Source organism: Hemitrygon akajei, chromosome 24 (genome assembly GCF_048418815.1).
Source record: "Hemitrygon akajei chromosome 24, sHemAka1.3, whole genome shotgun sequence".
Lineage (NCBI taxonomy): Eukaryota > Metazoa > Chordata > Chondrichthyes > Myliobatiformes > Dasyatidae > Hemitrygon > Hemitrygon akajei.
In genome coordinates this window covers 18,220,622-18,236,075 of record NC_133147.1, presented here as the reverse complement: position 1 = coordinate 18,236,075, position 15,454 = coordinate 18,220,622, and the positions used below count along the sequence as shown (strand labels likewise).

Sequence of the window (15,454 nt, the reverse complement as noted above, 5' to 3'; positions counted from 1 at the left end):
CCGGTATTCAACAGACCACAGGCTCTCTCTCTCTCCTTAATAAGAGAGAAGGAGGTGTCTCCGTTTCACAGCGAGAGCCCCCTTTGGGTCATTCCCTCTACATTAGAGACAGCATATAAATACACATTACTATCGTTGTTGAATCAGGGTTTGTCCGTGAAGCAAAGAGGAGTGTGCAAATAAATGCACCTGCTGCATTGGTGTCAATAAATCGATAAGACCGTAAGATATAGGAGCAGAATTAGCCCATTCAGCTCATCAGCTCTGCTCCAGCATTCAATCGTGGGGTTTTTTTTTTAATCCTCCTTCTCCCACAACCTTTAGTCCCCTTCTTAATCGTGAACCTATCAACTTCTGTCTTAAATACCACCGATGAGTTGGCCTCCACGGTCTTTTGTGGGAAAGAATTGCAAAAATTCGCCACCCTCTACCCTAAGGAAACTCCTTCTCAGCCTGGTTTTAAAGAGACATCCCTTTAATCCACAGGTTCCCAACCGTTTTTGGACCAATACCATTAAGCAAGGGGTCCGTGGACTTCAGGTTGGGAACCCCTGCTTTATTCAGAGGCTGTGTCCTTGGATCCCAGGCTCTCCTACGAACGGAAACATCCTCTCCATGTGTTACGGTATACACCCGACCATGCCAGTCTCTGGGATTTAGGTGCTCTGATTCTCTGGAGTATGGATAGCGGGCACAGCCCTTTGAAAGATTCAGGATCGCTCTGTTAATTGGTGGCCATCTTTTGGGAGGTTAGGACCTCAATACTATCACGAAAGAAGTAGCGCTGAGCAAACTTATGGGCCTGAAATAGGCAAGTCCCCTGGCCCTGATGGAATGGATCCCAGGGTACTGAAAGGAATGGCGGAAGTTATAGTAGAGGTTTCGGTGACAATTTACCAGAATTCTCTAGACTTTGGGCAGGTCCTGGCAGATTGAAAGATGGCAAATGTCACATCGCTGTTCAAGAAAGGTTATAGGCAAAAGGCAGGTAACTATAGGCCAGTTAGGCTAACATCTGTAGTTGGAAAAATGCCTGAAGCTATCATTAAAGAAGAAATAGAGAGGCATCTGGAAAGAAATGGATCCATCAGTATGGATTCAGCAAAGGCAGGTCCTGTTTGAAGAGCTTACTGGAGCTCTTAGAGTGGTGAGTCTGTGGAATTCTCTGCCCAGTGAAGCACTGGAGGTTACCTCAGTAAATATGCCAAAGACAAGGTTGGGTTGATTTTTGCATAGTAGGGGGATTGAGGGTTATGGGGAAAAGGCAGGTAGGTGGAGATGAGTCCATGGTCAGATCACACATGATCTTATTGAATGGTGGGGCAGGCTCAACGGGCCGGATGTCCTACTCCTGCTCCTGTTTCTTATGTTCTTATAAACATAGAAAATAGGCGCAGGAGTAGGCCATTCGACCCTTCAAGCCTGCACCGCCATTCAGTATGATCATGGCTGATCATCCAACTCAGAACCCCGGACCTGCTTTCTCTCCATACCCCCTGGTCCCTTTAGCCACAAAGGCCATATCTAACTTCTTCTTAAATATAGCCAATGAACCGGCCTCAACTGTTTCCTTTGGCAGAGAATTCCACAGATTCACCACTCTCTGTGTGAAGAAGTTTTTCCTCATCTCGGTCCTAAGAGGCTTCCCCTTTATCCTTAAGCTGTGACTCCTCGTTCTGGACTTCCCCAACATCGGAAACAATCTTCCTGCATCTAGCCTGTCCAATCCCTTTAGAATTTTATACGTTTCAATAAGATCCCCCCTCAATCTTCTAAATTCCAGTGAGTATAAGCCTAGTTGATCCAGTCTTTCTTCATATGAAAGTCCTGCCATCCCAGGAATCAATCTGGTGAACCTTCTCTGTACTCCTCTATGGCAAGAATGTCTTTCCTCAGATTAGGGGACCAAAACTGCACACAATATTCTAGGTGCGGTCTCACCAAGGCCTTGTACAACTGCAGTAGAACCTCCCTACTCCTGTACTCAAATCCTTTTGCTATGAATGCCAACATACCATTTGCCTTTTTCACCGCCTGCTGTACCTGCATGCCCACTTTCAATGACTGGTGTACAATGACACCCAGGTCTCGTTGCATCTCCCCTTTTCCTAATCGGCCACCGTTCAGATAATAATCTGTTTTCCTGATCTTGCAACCAAAGTGGATAACCTCACATTTATCCACATTAAATTGCATCTGCCATGAATTTGCCCACTCAACTAACCTATCCAAATCACCCTGCATCCTCTTAGCATCCTCCTCACAGCTAACACTGCCACCCAGCTTTGTGTCATCTGCAAACTTGGAGATGCTGCATTTAATTCCCTCGTCTAAATCATTAATATATATTGTAAACAACTGGGGTCCCAGCACTGAGCCTTGCGGTACCCCACTAGTCACTGCCTGCCATTCTGAAAAGGTCCTGTTTACTCCCACTCTTTGCTTCCTGTCTGCCAACCAATTCTCTATCCACATCAATACCATACCCCCAATACTGTGTGCTTTAAGTTTGCACACTAATCTCCTGTGTGGGACCTTGTCAAAAGCCTTTTGAAAATCTAAATATACCACATCCACTGGCTCTCCCCTATCCACTCTACTAGTTACATCTTCAAAAAAATTCTATAAGATTCATCAGACATGATTTTCCTTTCACAAATCCATGCTGACTTTGTCCGATGATTTCACCTCTTTCCAAATGTGCTGTTATCACATCTGTGATAACCGACTCTAGCATTTTCCCCACCACCAATATCAGACTAACCGGTCTATAATTCCCTAGTTTCTCTCTCCCTCCTTTTTTAAAAAGTGGGGTTACATCAGCCACCCTCCAATCCTCAGGAACTAATCCAGAATCTAAGGAGTTTTGAAAAATTATCACTAATGCATCCACTATTTCTTGGGCTACTTCCTTAAGCACTCTGGGATGCAGACCATCTGGCCCTGGGGATTTATCTGCCTTTAATCCCTTCAATTTACCTAACACCACTTCCCTACTAACATGTATTTCTCTCAGTTCCTCCATCTCACTAGACCCTCGGTCCCTTACTATTTCCGGAAGATTATTTATGTCCTCCTTAGTGAAGACAGAACCAAAGTAGTTATTCAATTGGTCTGCCATGTCTTTGTTCCCTATGATCAATTCACCTGTTTCTGACTGTAAAGGACCTACATTTGTCTTGACCAATCTTTTTCTTTTCACGTATCTATAAAAGCTTTTACAGTCAGTTTTTATGTTCCCTGCCAGCTTTCTCTCATAATCTTTTTTCCCTTTCCTAATTAAGCCCTTTGTCCTCCTCTGCTGGTCTCTGAATTTCTCCCAGTCCTCAGGTGTGCTGCTTTTTTTTGCTAATTTATATGTTTCTTCTTTGGACTTGATACTATCCCTAATTTCCCTTGTCAGCTACGGGTGCACTACCTTCCCTGGTTTATTCTTTTGCCAAACAGGGATGAACAATTGTTGTAGTTCATCCATGCAATCTTTGAATGCTTGCCATTGCATATCCACCGTCAACCCTGTAAGTATCATTTGCCAGTCTATCTTAGCTAATTCACGTCTCATACCTTCAAAGTTACCCTTCTTTAAGTTCAGAACCTTTGTTTCTGAATTAACTATGTCACTCTCCATCTTAATGAAGAATTCCACCATATTATGGTCACTCTTACCCAAGGGGCCTCGCACGACAAGATTACTAACTAACCCTTACTCATTGCTCAATACCCAATACCCAATCTAGAATGGCCTGCTCTCTAGTTGGTTCCTCGACATGTTGGTTCAGAAAACCATTCTTATGACCTGAATTTAGGTTCACTCTCAGTCGTTGCTCATCTCTGGCTCAGTCTGTGATTGCGCTGAGGATTTCCGTCTCAATTGGATTCTCGTCTAGTCTCATCGGGTTTTTGTCTAGCTTCTAGTCAAGAACCCTGTTCTCGTCTCAGTCTCGATTCTAGTCTCAGATACTCCAATGCTTGGGCCCTTAGCATCCTCACCTAGGCCTCTCGTCCACTCTATCCAGGTCTTTCAGTACCCTGTAAGTTTCAATGAGGTCCCTCCACATCCTCTGAACTCCATCCAGAGACATCTAACGCTCCTCACACGTTAAGCCTTTCGTGCCTGGGATCATGTTTGTGAACCACTTGTGGACCTTCTCCAGGGTCAAGCATGTCCTTCCATAGATATGGGGTTCAATATGGCACTCACTTTTCACATATACTCACTGGGGGGAAAATGGTCCCAGGTAGTGGTACGTCTTCCCTGAACTCAGTTATATAGACAGTGCCCTGTTTCACAGTTTTATTTTGTACTCTGTTATGTTGTGCTTTCGTTAAAGGCTTGTGCTGAAGAGGTGTTATTGACCCAAAACAAATAGGTCATTGGACATTTAACAAAGTCTTCAATCAGCTCTACGGGGCGGCATGGTAGCATAGTGGTTAGCACAATGCCTTATGGTGCCAGGGACCCTGGGGTTCGATTCCCGCCACTGCCTGTAAGGAGTTTGTACGTTCTCCCCGTGACCTCCTGGGTTTCCTCCGGGTGCTCCGGTTTCCTCGCACAGTCTGAAGACGTACTGGTTGGTAGGTTAATTGGTCCCTTGAAATAAATCGAGGGATTGCAGGGTGGCGCAGCTCTAAAGCCCAGAAGGGCCTACCCCATGTTGCATCTCAATAAGTAAAACAATAAAACACTCTCAACAAAATAGGCTAATTCTTTTCCACTGCCCCCAGCTCCCCATGTCCCAACCCAACCCCCCCCCCCAACAGCTTCTATTTCTTTAAGTCAGGTTACACCCCTGGTTATCAGTTAGGTCTGTGTCGATCGTTCTCTTCATACGATTCTAACAGACGGCAAATGGAACAATAATCCCATTCAGGAACTGGGTCAATATAACAAATAGAGTCACAACAAAGATAGGGAACAAAAGGTCCCAAACAAGTCTAGTTTCTTTTCAGTGAAAATGAGAACAGTTTTTTTTTTATTTTTGGAAGGCTTGGCTTATTCTTGTGAAGCATTTCAAGATTCCCATCACTGCTGGTGCACCCACAATGAACAAAGTCTGCAAAGAGGAATTTGTGTAACACAATAGTCGCAGCTGGTTAAACCTTTCCTGAGTGTGAAAGTGGGTACTCACCTCTTTCATACGGTTGAGTTGCAGGCGCTCCGTGGCAGAAATTGCCTCCTTTGACATCTCTCCCATGGATCAAGGGGGCTTTTGTGAGGCTGGCAGAGTGCGGGAAACCAAAATAAATCAATATCTTTGTTCCCAGCGCTTAGAAAGGAAACAATTAACATGTTTTAAAAAATCTGGCAGTGTAGATTTTTTTCTAAGTGGCCACTGGAATTCGTGGTGTAAGAGGTGAAGGGAGGGAAGACTGACATTCGCCATCCTCTGCAGTTACTTAATACCGATTGTTTCCTTTTCTATTTCAGTACAAATCGAATGGGCTGGCCCACTATTAAGAGGGCCCTAGCTAAAGAGACAGAGGCAATTTACTGGACTGAGGGTCCACTTGTGCAGGAATTTGATTCTCAAGTCCTGTCCACCGCTACAGCTCAGAGAACGTGGTGACAGCGTGGGTTTCCTCCGGGTGGTCCGGTTTCCTCCCACAGTCCGAAGACGTGCCGGTTGGTAGGTTAATTGGCCATTGTAAATTGTCCCAGGATTAGGCTCGGATTAAATCCGGGAATTACTGGGCGGCACAACTAAAAGGGCTGGAATGGCCTACTCTCCACCGTATTTCAATAAATAAATGTAATTGGGAATGCAAGAGAGAAGGGGAAGGTATTAATGGTTTGTGCAGTAAATAGCTAGAATATACCTCTAAGTATATTTCTAACCTGGTTAAGATGGCACTACTGAACCCGTGCGACAGATCACCGGCAGTTAAAAAGTTAAGAAGTCCCATTAAAAATATCACTAAAAGCAGCTTTTCTGAGGTAAGTTGTGTTAAATTATCGCTGTGATGGGACGAGTGATGGTGAGGTAAGTTCAGGGGGGTGAAGCTGGGATGGTGTGTTGCAGAGTTTGTGCAGATGGAGTGAGCCATATGGAGAGGAGAGGGTGAGACGGAGGGGTTCTGATGCCCGTACCAGTGGCCCCGGTGCGAGGTTGGATTGCTCAGCGCAAAGAGGAGCAGTCAGGGCAGAGGGGATTTGATGCCCAATCCACTGGCCCGGGTGCGAGGTTGGATCGCTCCAGGCCTGAGCTGACTGGAAGAGCTTGAGAGCAGTTTTAGGCTGGGCAGCGAAATCTGGGCCTGGAGCGAGTCGCTAGCCAATTTTGGCTAGGCCCCGAGCCCTTCACAGTAGCCAGGTCCTAGTGCAAGATGCGATCCACTGTTCAGACACTTTAACCGCCAGCCCAGGTTAGAGGCGAGAACTGATTTCACTTGCTCTTCACCTAGTTCACTTCTCCCTCCAGGGTGCCAGAGCTTCTCGCTGTTCCGTTGTTTGGTCGATTTAAATGCCGGCCCAGATAGACTGAAATGACAGGGCGTCGGGATCCGAGCTCACTCATGTCTCCATGGCGCTGAGGCTATGAGCCGCTGTGCTCCGTGCCTGCTAATATGATAAGCAAGGCTTTGGGCCTACTCCAGGGTTCAGATCTGAGGACTCATTTTGGTTTGGAATGTTGTTGTTCGCATGATTTGTGTGTTTTTTTTCTTTCTCTTGCACATCGGGTGTTGGTCTTTTATTTTTTTTTAGTTGGCTTCTTTTGGGTTTCTCGCTTTGTGGCTAGCTGTAAGCAAACAAATCTCAAGGCGGTTTAATTTATACATTCTCTGATGATAAAAGGACTTTGAATCTTTGAATCTAAGTACTGCACAGCTTGGTATGTATCCTAAGTAAGCTTGAAACCTATCAAATCTTGAAAGGACTTGATAGAATAGATGTGGAGAGAATGTTTCTTATAGTAGGACCAGAGGACACAGCCTCAGAATAGAAAGACATCCATTTAGGACAGAGATGAGGAGGAACTTTTTTAGCAAGAGGGTGATGAATCTATAGAATTCATTGTCACAGATGGTTATGGAGGCCAAGTCATTGGGTGCATTTAAAAGGGAGGGTGATAGATTTTTGATTAGTAAGGGCATCAAAGGTTATGGGAAGAAGGCAAGAGAGTGGGGTTGAGAAGGATAACAAGACAACCACAATGGAATGGTGGGACAATCTTGATGGAATAGTGGGGCAATCTTGATGGAATAGTGGGGCAATCTTGATGGGCTGAATGGTCTAATTCTGCTACTATGAATAATGGGCTTTTGGTATGTTATCTGCTCTGGCCAAATTGCAAAAAATTGTGAACACAGCTGAGCCCATCACTTAAAGCAGCCTCCCCTCCACCGAGATACAAGAGATTTCACAGATGCTGAAACAAGTTGCTGGAGGGACCCCACAGGTCAGAACGTCTGTGGAGGATCATGGACAGCTGATGTTCTGGGTAGAGACGCCAGTCTAGAGGAAGGGTCTTCAGCGAGATGTTGAATGGCTATCTCCTTCCACGGGTGCTGCCTGACCCGCTGAGCTCTTCCACCATTTCTCCCCTCCAACTGACTCCATCTACACTTCCCTCGGCTTCAGGAAGCCATCCAACAATCACTTCCATCCTGGCCATTCCCTCTTCTCCCTGCTTCCATCTACACTTCCCTAGGCATCAGGAAGCCAGCCAACGATCACTTCCATCCTGGTTGTACTCTCCTCTCCCTGCTTCCATCTACACTTCCCTAGGCATCAGGAAGCCAGCCAACGATCACTTCCATCCTGGTTGTACTCTCCTCTCCCTGCTTCCATCTACACTTCCCTAGGCATCAGGAAGCCAGCCAACAATCACTTCCATCCTGGTTGTACTCTCCTCTCCCCCATTTCCCAATCAGGCAGAAGATATGAAGCTTGAGAACCCGTACTACCAGGTTCTAACCTCTTGATGGAACCTCCAATATGATAAAGATGAACTCTTGATCTCTCAATCCAGCTCATCATGACCTGCATGTTATCTGTAACCTTAACACAATATTCTTTAATTTTTATTACTACCCCAATGTAATTATGGATGAGTGCATTATCCTCTGCAACTTCCGGCATCCCCTACTACTAAACATACTTTTGCCCCCCTCCCTCAAAGCAGTTATCCCTGCAAGCATCAGAAGTGCTATATCTGCCCGTTCACCTCCATTCAGAACCCCAATAGTCCTTCCAGGTGAGACCACACTTCACCCGGGGTCGTCTATTGCGTCCAGCGCTCCTGATGTGGCCTTCCCTACATCGGTGAGATCCGTCGTAAATTGGGGGACCCGCTTCGTCGAGCACCTCCGCTCCATCCGCCACAAGCGGGACTTCCCGATGGCCAAACACTCTAATTCCAATTCCCGCTCCCGTTCCGACGTGCCAAGATGAGGCCAGCCTGAGGGTGGAGGAGCAACTCCTTATATTCCGTCCGCACGCTCGCCAACCTGATGGTATGAATATCGATTTCTCCTACTGGTGAACAAAATTGCCCTTCACTTCTCTGCTCCCCACTCAAACCTTTTACCTCTTCTCACCTGCCTATCACTCCCCCCCCCAGTCCCCTCCTCCTTCCATTTCTCCTATTGTCCACTCTCCTCTCCTATCACATTCTTTCTTCTCCAGCCCTTGACCTTTCCCACGCACTGGGCTTCACCAATCTCTTTCCAGCTATCCTCCTTAACCCTTCCCCCACCTTTTTATTCAGGCATCTCCTCCCTTCACTCTCAGTCCCGATGAAGGGTCTCGGCTCGAAGCATCGACTGTTTACTCTTTTCCATAGATGCTGACTGACCTGCTGAGTTCCTCCAGCGTTTTGTGTGTGTTGCTCTGGATTTCCTGCATCTGCAGACTTTCTCATGTCTACGTATGAAAAGGTTTGGGTGGACAGCAGGAAAAAGAGAAACTTCTTCCTGAATGAGTCTGTGTGCCCATCAGAATCAGGTTCAAGTAGAAAGAACCAATTATCAATGACCCTCTTTTGACTGCATTGGAGTCCTGTCTTCCATTTTTTATGGAAGTAAATGATTTAACAAACATGATCCAGGTCAGTAATTCCCAACCTTTCTCATGTCATGGACCTGCACCATTAACTGAGGGGTCCATGGACTGCAGGTTAGGAACTCCTGATCTAGGGATCTCTCCCAGTGTGTCTTGTCCCACTTAAGAGGTAATTACCCAGCAATCTATTTCATCATTGCTTGAGGAAGCTTGTTAAGTGCAAGCAGGTTAAAAAATTGTTGAATATGAAATACTTTGCCCCATCCCACTGTCAAACAAGGTGCTAACTGAATACAAATCACGAAGTAAATATATTATGGTTTAACACTATAGAGGACATCCCTAGATTACCAGCAACTGATTTAATGATTCGCATACATCCAAGGGTCTCTCATAAGATTATTAATTTCAAATACTCACATTCATTCCAGTGAATGAAAGAACTGGTTTCTTCTCTCCCTCCGCCTTTCGGAATTGTTTTCTTTCCCCCGTCAGTCTTATATGCTTTTGATGCCATTTGTTTCAATGCTGTGAAGGCAGGGTTATCATTATAAAGTGATTTCTGTGCATCTTTCAACTTCACGTGCAAAATCAACATCGAGACACCTATAGAAGCAGAACCTGTCCATTCCCCAGGTGAACTATATTTTGGTCAGAATGTAGCCTTCCAGATTGAATGACTCTCAGAACTGTGTCAGGTGTCACAGAAGTAATTAAGACATAGATTTTTTTTTCTTTTCATTGAACGCTATTTATTTTGAAATCGCATTTCTGTCATTATTTCCAGAGGGTACACAGGCTTTTCAGCATGCTGAAACGCAAAACCTTACACCGGACCTGTTCTTGAAGTCGAGTTTGGAATTTCACCGAGCTCTTTGCCTTGTTCGGGGGGAAAAAAAACTCGTGTTTCATTTAAATAAACATCAGTCCATTCAGTAAAGGATTTGTTCCACCTAGCTACCTAACTGTGCATGATGCCAAACTGTGACATTTTCTAAAGAATATTTGTGGTTGCCTTGTCAACAAGTCATTTGAAAGGATATTCAGTTACTGAGAAAGTAGCTTCACTTTCTGAGGCGATGCGTCTCTGCCTAAGTGATTGCTATGACCTTGTGCTATCAGAAGAAACTGGATGCGATTGGATTTTTTTTTTTTGGCGATGTTGCTTTATTGATCAAAACCTTTTAGAGGGTCACGGCGGAGAGCCGCAACCAGTTAGTGCCGCTCCTTTCCGCGGAAAGTACTGTGGTACACCGGCGGGCTCGCAGTGTATCAATCAATTGCCGTCATTATCCTTGAATAGAGATTCAGCTCACAAATCATTCAAAGAGATCGATGAGTAAAGCCATTCCATTCAATGTTATTTCATTTAATTCATTCATAGGCTGCAGGCATCACTGAAGGCAAGCAGTTATCCTCCTTGTAACCAATTCATCAAATAGTGGAACTAATCTTTAACTGATCATCCCCTCAAATCCTGTAATGAATTTGAGTATATTTATTAAATCTCTTCTGAGCTTTCAATACTCCGGTAATTGTTCTTCCTTTACATATTTCTCGTATTTATAAATTCACTTTTCCCCAGTATTATCTGGTGACGTCTCTCAGTTAGTCCACGAAACTGTTTCTTTCACTTTTTTTACGCCTTCTTTTTCGTTTAGATGCGGTTTTGGTACGGTTGGAGCCTGTGCTCTACATTTTGACTGTGTGCTCTAGCACCTTGCTGTCTCCGAGGGTGCTCCGTGAGGGAGGCAAGCCGTCTCGAGTCTGTGGTTTATGGATTGGACTGTGGTTCGATTGCACTCTTTCGATCTTGCATTTTTATAATCTGTGCTTTCACTCATCCTTACCTGTTGCCATTTGTGCAATTTGTTTGATTAATTTGCATGGGGAGGGGGGAGGTTGGCCAACGTTGTTGCTGCAGTTTGTGTGATTTGATTTTTTTTAGCGGGGAGGGGTGGTTGATGCTTTTCTTTGCAATTGCTTGCATGGTTTTGTTTCATGGCTGTCTGGAGAAGATGAATCTCAGAGTTGTATAGTGCATACATACTTTAATAAAAAATGTACTCTGAACTTTAGAACTTTGATATTTATGTCTTGCGATTTCTTGAAGTTAATGGACCTCAGGGTAATATGTGGTGACATATATGTACGTTGATAATACTTTACTTTAAACTTTCAACTTTCTGTATCCATCTACATAAACAGTATAGAATGTTGTAAATATGACTTACCTAAAATCTTATACAAATATTTTTACAGGATATCAGTGATACTTAGGGACATCAGTGATATAATTGCTCACTCCTAAATTCCTTTACAAATGTCATTAGGTAGCACCTTTCAACAACCATAATGCAAGCGGTAAACGCTACAATGGTGGTGTTGGGCAAAGGGTTCCAGTATTTTGGTCATGACGAAACCAGGAATAAGGCATTGAAGAATTTGTTGCACGTCATAGCTGGTAAAATTGCTTCGCTTATCTGCAGTAGTGTTTCTTCTGGTAGCCCATTTAACCTAAGCACATGTTCTAAACTGGCTAGGTCTGCCACGCCTTTCAAATTAAAATTGAGGCCTCTCATGAAGACTTCTTGTTCTGTACTTGGCAATGGTCTACTGGGCAAGTTTTGGATCCATGCATTGTTATTTTCTATCTTATCCGTCTTGTCAATTTCCTTCATTCTCTTCTGCAGTGCTTTCTGCTTCTTATTCCCGGTGCTGGTAACCCTGCACTGCATCACCTCTTCTAATTTGTCCAATAGTTCTTGGCCAACTAGCCACAGGCGTTCATCTCCTTCTCTTATAATCTGATCTTATTATCTAAGGCGATTATCGGCTTCGGTGTTAGGCATTCAGTTCAGACATTTCCCGTTCTGCCGGGCAAGCTTTGAGCAGCCCACAGCAAGATGGTGGGTCACTAGTTGGCCTTTACTTGCATGAGGTGGAGATCTTCCATGTCCGCTGGCCATGTCTTTCCAGGTGGCAGAGGTAATAAATTTGGGAGGTGGTGTCGGAGAAACTTTGGTGACGCGCCCCCTTGGATCCTGCGGATTACGTGTGTGTGTATGTATCCAAGTGTAGCTGCCACGTACTGCAGTAGCACAGTGGCGTAAAGTTAGTGCAACGCTTTACGGTGCTGGATGTACCATAAGATCAGGGTTCGATTCCCCACGCCGTCTGTAAGGAGTTTGTACGCTCTCGCTGTGACCGCGTGGGTTTCCTCTGGGTGCTCCGGTTTCTTACCACATTCTAAAGGTTAAGAAGTTGTGGGCGTGCTTTGTTGGCACTGGACGCACGGCGACAACTGTGGGCTGCCTCCAGCACGATCCTCCATGATCTGATTTGACGCCATTGACACGTTTCGCTGTATGTTTCGATGCACATGTGACAAATAAAACTAATCTTTTTACCTTTCGAAGATTGTTAAATATGTCTGTATGGACTTGCATGGACAAACACCATTGTGATTCCTAAACATATCGGATCCTTTTGCATCATAATATCCTTCTCTTTGTGGTATTTTTCAAAGTAATTTGAAGTTATGGTCTGTGATATAATTCTAAGGGCATTGGCCACTCCACAGTAAGACAAGAGAGAAAGGTACTGCAACTCCAGACTCAATCTTTATGTTGAGGGCTAGAGTAGAGAGCAGCATCTATTCTTTCAGAAATTAGAGAATTATTTTGCATTATTTCTTATTTTTATTTATTTAGTGGACCAGGCCTACTGAGCTGCATCACCTAGCAACCTACCTATTTAACTTTGGCCTAATCACGGGACAATTTACAATGACCAATTAACCTACCGACCAGAACATCTTTGGACTGTGGGAGGAAACCGGAGCACCCGGAGGAAACCTACGCGGTCACTTACAGGCAGCGGAAGGAATTGAACCCAGGTTGCGAGTACTGGAGGCATTGGGTTCTGGCACCAACATTGCATGCCCACAACTCAGTAACCCCACCCTTACCCATACGACTTTGGACTGTGGGAGGAAACCAGAGCACTAGGAGGAAACCTAAGCTGTTAAGGCTGATTTATACTTCTGCATCAAATGAATGCCATAGGTATGGCATAGCCGCGTAACCTACACTGTACCCTACGCCTACACCAGAGCCTGACAAGCAACTCTCCAAAAATGTAACTGCGCGTCGCGGCGACGCAGACCGCAGCAACTGTGATTGTTCCGCTTAGTAGCATCGTATTTCATCCTGTCTACAGGCATACTGTGCGTACACTGATGCAAAATAAATGGTTGGAGACGATGAACCAAATTGTCAAATCTACCTGCCGACATCTGAAAATGTTTGAAATGCATTTCCTCGTCCATGTCTCTGGACAAGCACAGAAAATTCACCCTCCTTCTGCCTCAATCCGTTCAATGGTCGTACACACCATCTCCTCGGACGTCTTCTCTCTTTTCTGCGTTACAGTAATTTCAATAAAAGTAACCCTTGTTCAACATTTATTAGCTCCAACTCCAACATGATGCGCTCAGTCGCCATTAGAAACCCCACCGCCAACTAGCGTTTTGGCGGTGAATTGCAGAGCGACGCAGACACACCAACGCACAGGTGTAAATGCTCACAACGGCGCAGGCTGCTTACGAAGGCTACGGCGTAGGCTGCTACGCAGAAGTATAAATCAGCTTTAACGGGGAGAACGTACAAACACCTTGCAACTGAACTACGAACTCTGAAACACCCCGGGTTACAGCTACCACATTACCATGGTTCCCCACAGACATCATATAACTAATGTCAAAAGAATAGCCAGAGATCAAGAGGTGGAAGGCAGGATCTCAGGAAAAAATTTTCAAAAAACACCAGGGAAAAACACCTAACAAATAATTTTGGACAGTGGACTGAAAATTGTCCCTCATTAGTGAGAAGACCTGTTGAGATGTTGAGGTTTTGGGGCAGGTAGTAGTTTTTGATAGTCTATAATTCATGTTTTCTGGGGGCTTGCTATTGTATGGAGGGAGGTGGGGGGGGGCTGATGCTTTCTGCTGGAACAAGTGGGGGGAGGAGGGAGGCTTGATGCTTTACTGGTGCTTGTGTGTGGAAGGGGAGGTGAGTGGAGATGAGGAGGAATTTCTTCAGCCAGAGGGTGGTCAATCTGTGGAACTCATTGCCATGGACAGCTGTGGAGGCCGAATCATTTAGAAACATAGAAAACCTACAGCACATTACAGGCCCTTCGGCCCACAAAGTTGTGCCGAACACGTCCCTACCTTAGAAATCACTAGGCTTACCTATACCCCTCTGTTTTACTAAGCTCCACGTACCTATATAAAAGTCTTTTAAAAGACCCTATCGTATCCGCCTCCACCACCGTGGCCGGCAGCCCATTCCACGCACTCACCACTCTCTGAGTAAAAAACTTACCTCTGACATCTCCTCTGTACCTACTCTTCAGCACCTTAAACCTGTATCCTCTTGTGGCAACCGTTTCAGCCCTGAGAAAAAGCCTGTGACTATCTACACAATCAATGCCTCTCATCATCTTGTACACCTCTATCAGGTCACCTCTCATCCTTCGTCGCTCCAAGGAGAAAAGGCCAAGTTCACTCAACCTATTCTCATAAGGCATGCTCCCCAATCCAGGCAACATCCTTGTAAACCTCCTCTGCAATATTTGTTATATTTCAAGCGGAGGTGGATGGGTTGATTCGTAACTTGATTAGTAAGAGTGTCAAAGTTTATGAGGAGAAGGCAGGAGAAGGGGGGGGGTTGAGGGGGATAATAAGCCAGCCATGATGAAAGGGCGGGGTGGACTTGATGGGCTGAATGGCTTAAATCTGCTCCGATGTGTTATGGTCTTTTAGTCTAAAGCACAAAACAAAACGACGTCAAAAAAAGCCCTTTCCTCTCTCTCCCCCCCCCCCCTCCCCCACCAGGACAGGCCTCCAGTCTCCAGCAACCAGGCCTCAGGCTTTGGGCCTCAACATCAAGACATAGCATCTGCCATGGGGGTAAAGATTAGAATCTGTGATTCAGAGGACACTTAGAAAAAAAGGGCATTCAACGAAAGTCAACTTAAGGTTTTGTGAAAGGGGAGATTCACCTTTGACCAGCTTATCGAGGTTCTTTGAAGAGCAACATGTGCTGTGGATAATGGGGAACCGATAAATGTACCAAGATTTGATAACATGTCATATCGAAGGATAATTATGGAAAACAGCATCCTGGGGTATAGGAAATAATGCATTGTAGCATATAAAAGACCTGCTGACCAGCACAAGTTGGAATTCTTTAGTTTTTTTGTGATGTAATGAGTTGTGTGTCACAGGGATCAGACCCTCAAACTTATTACAATGAAGATACTGTTTCTAAGTAAGAAAGTGGTGAAGAGGGCATTATGATGTTACAAGGACATGTGGAGAAGTTGGGTAAAGACCTGGCAAATGGAGTATAATGTGGGAGAGTGGAAGATTCCAGAGAACTGACGTGG

At 45.0% G+C, this 15,454-nt stretch overlaps 1 long non-coding RNA gene across 3 annotated transcripts in view; it reads right to left on the bottom strand.

Annotated features, from left to right (window-relative positions):
• LOC140715921 (uncharacterized) overlaps positions 1 to 15,454 on the bottom strand; it is a 54,419-nt gene that overhangs the window by 26,338 nt on the left and 12,627 nt on the right. For all 3 annotated transcript variants that reach the window (XR_012096219.1, XR_012096217.1, XR_012096218.1), the window contains exons 2-3: positions 9,422 to 9,529; positions 5,130 to 5,218 (exon numbers count right to left, since the gene is read on the bottom strand). This is a non-coding gene — a long non-coding RNA (uncharacterized lncRNA). The remainder of the gene's footprint in view (positions 1 to 5,129; positions 5,219 to 9,421; positions 9,530 to 15,454) is intronic.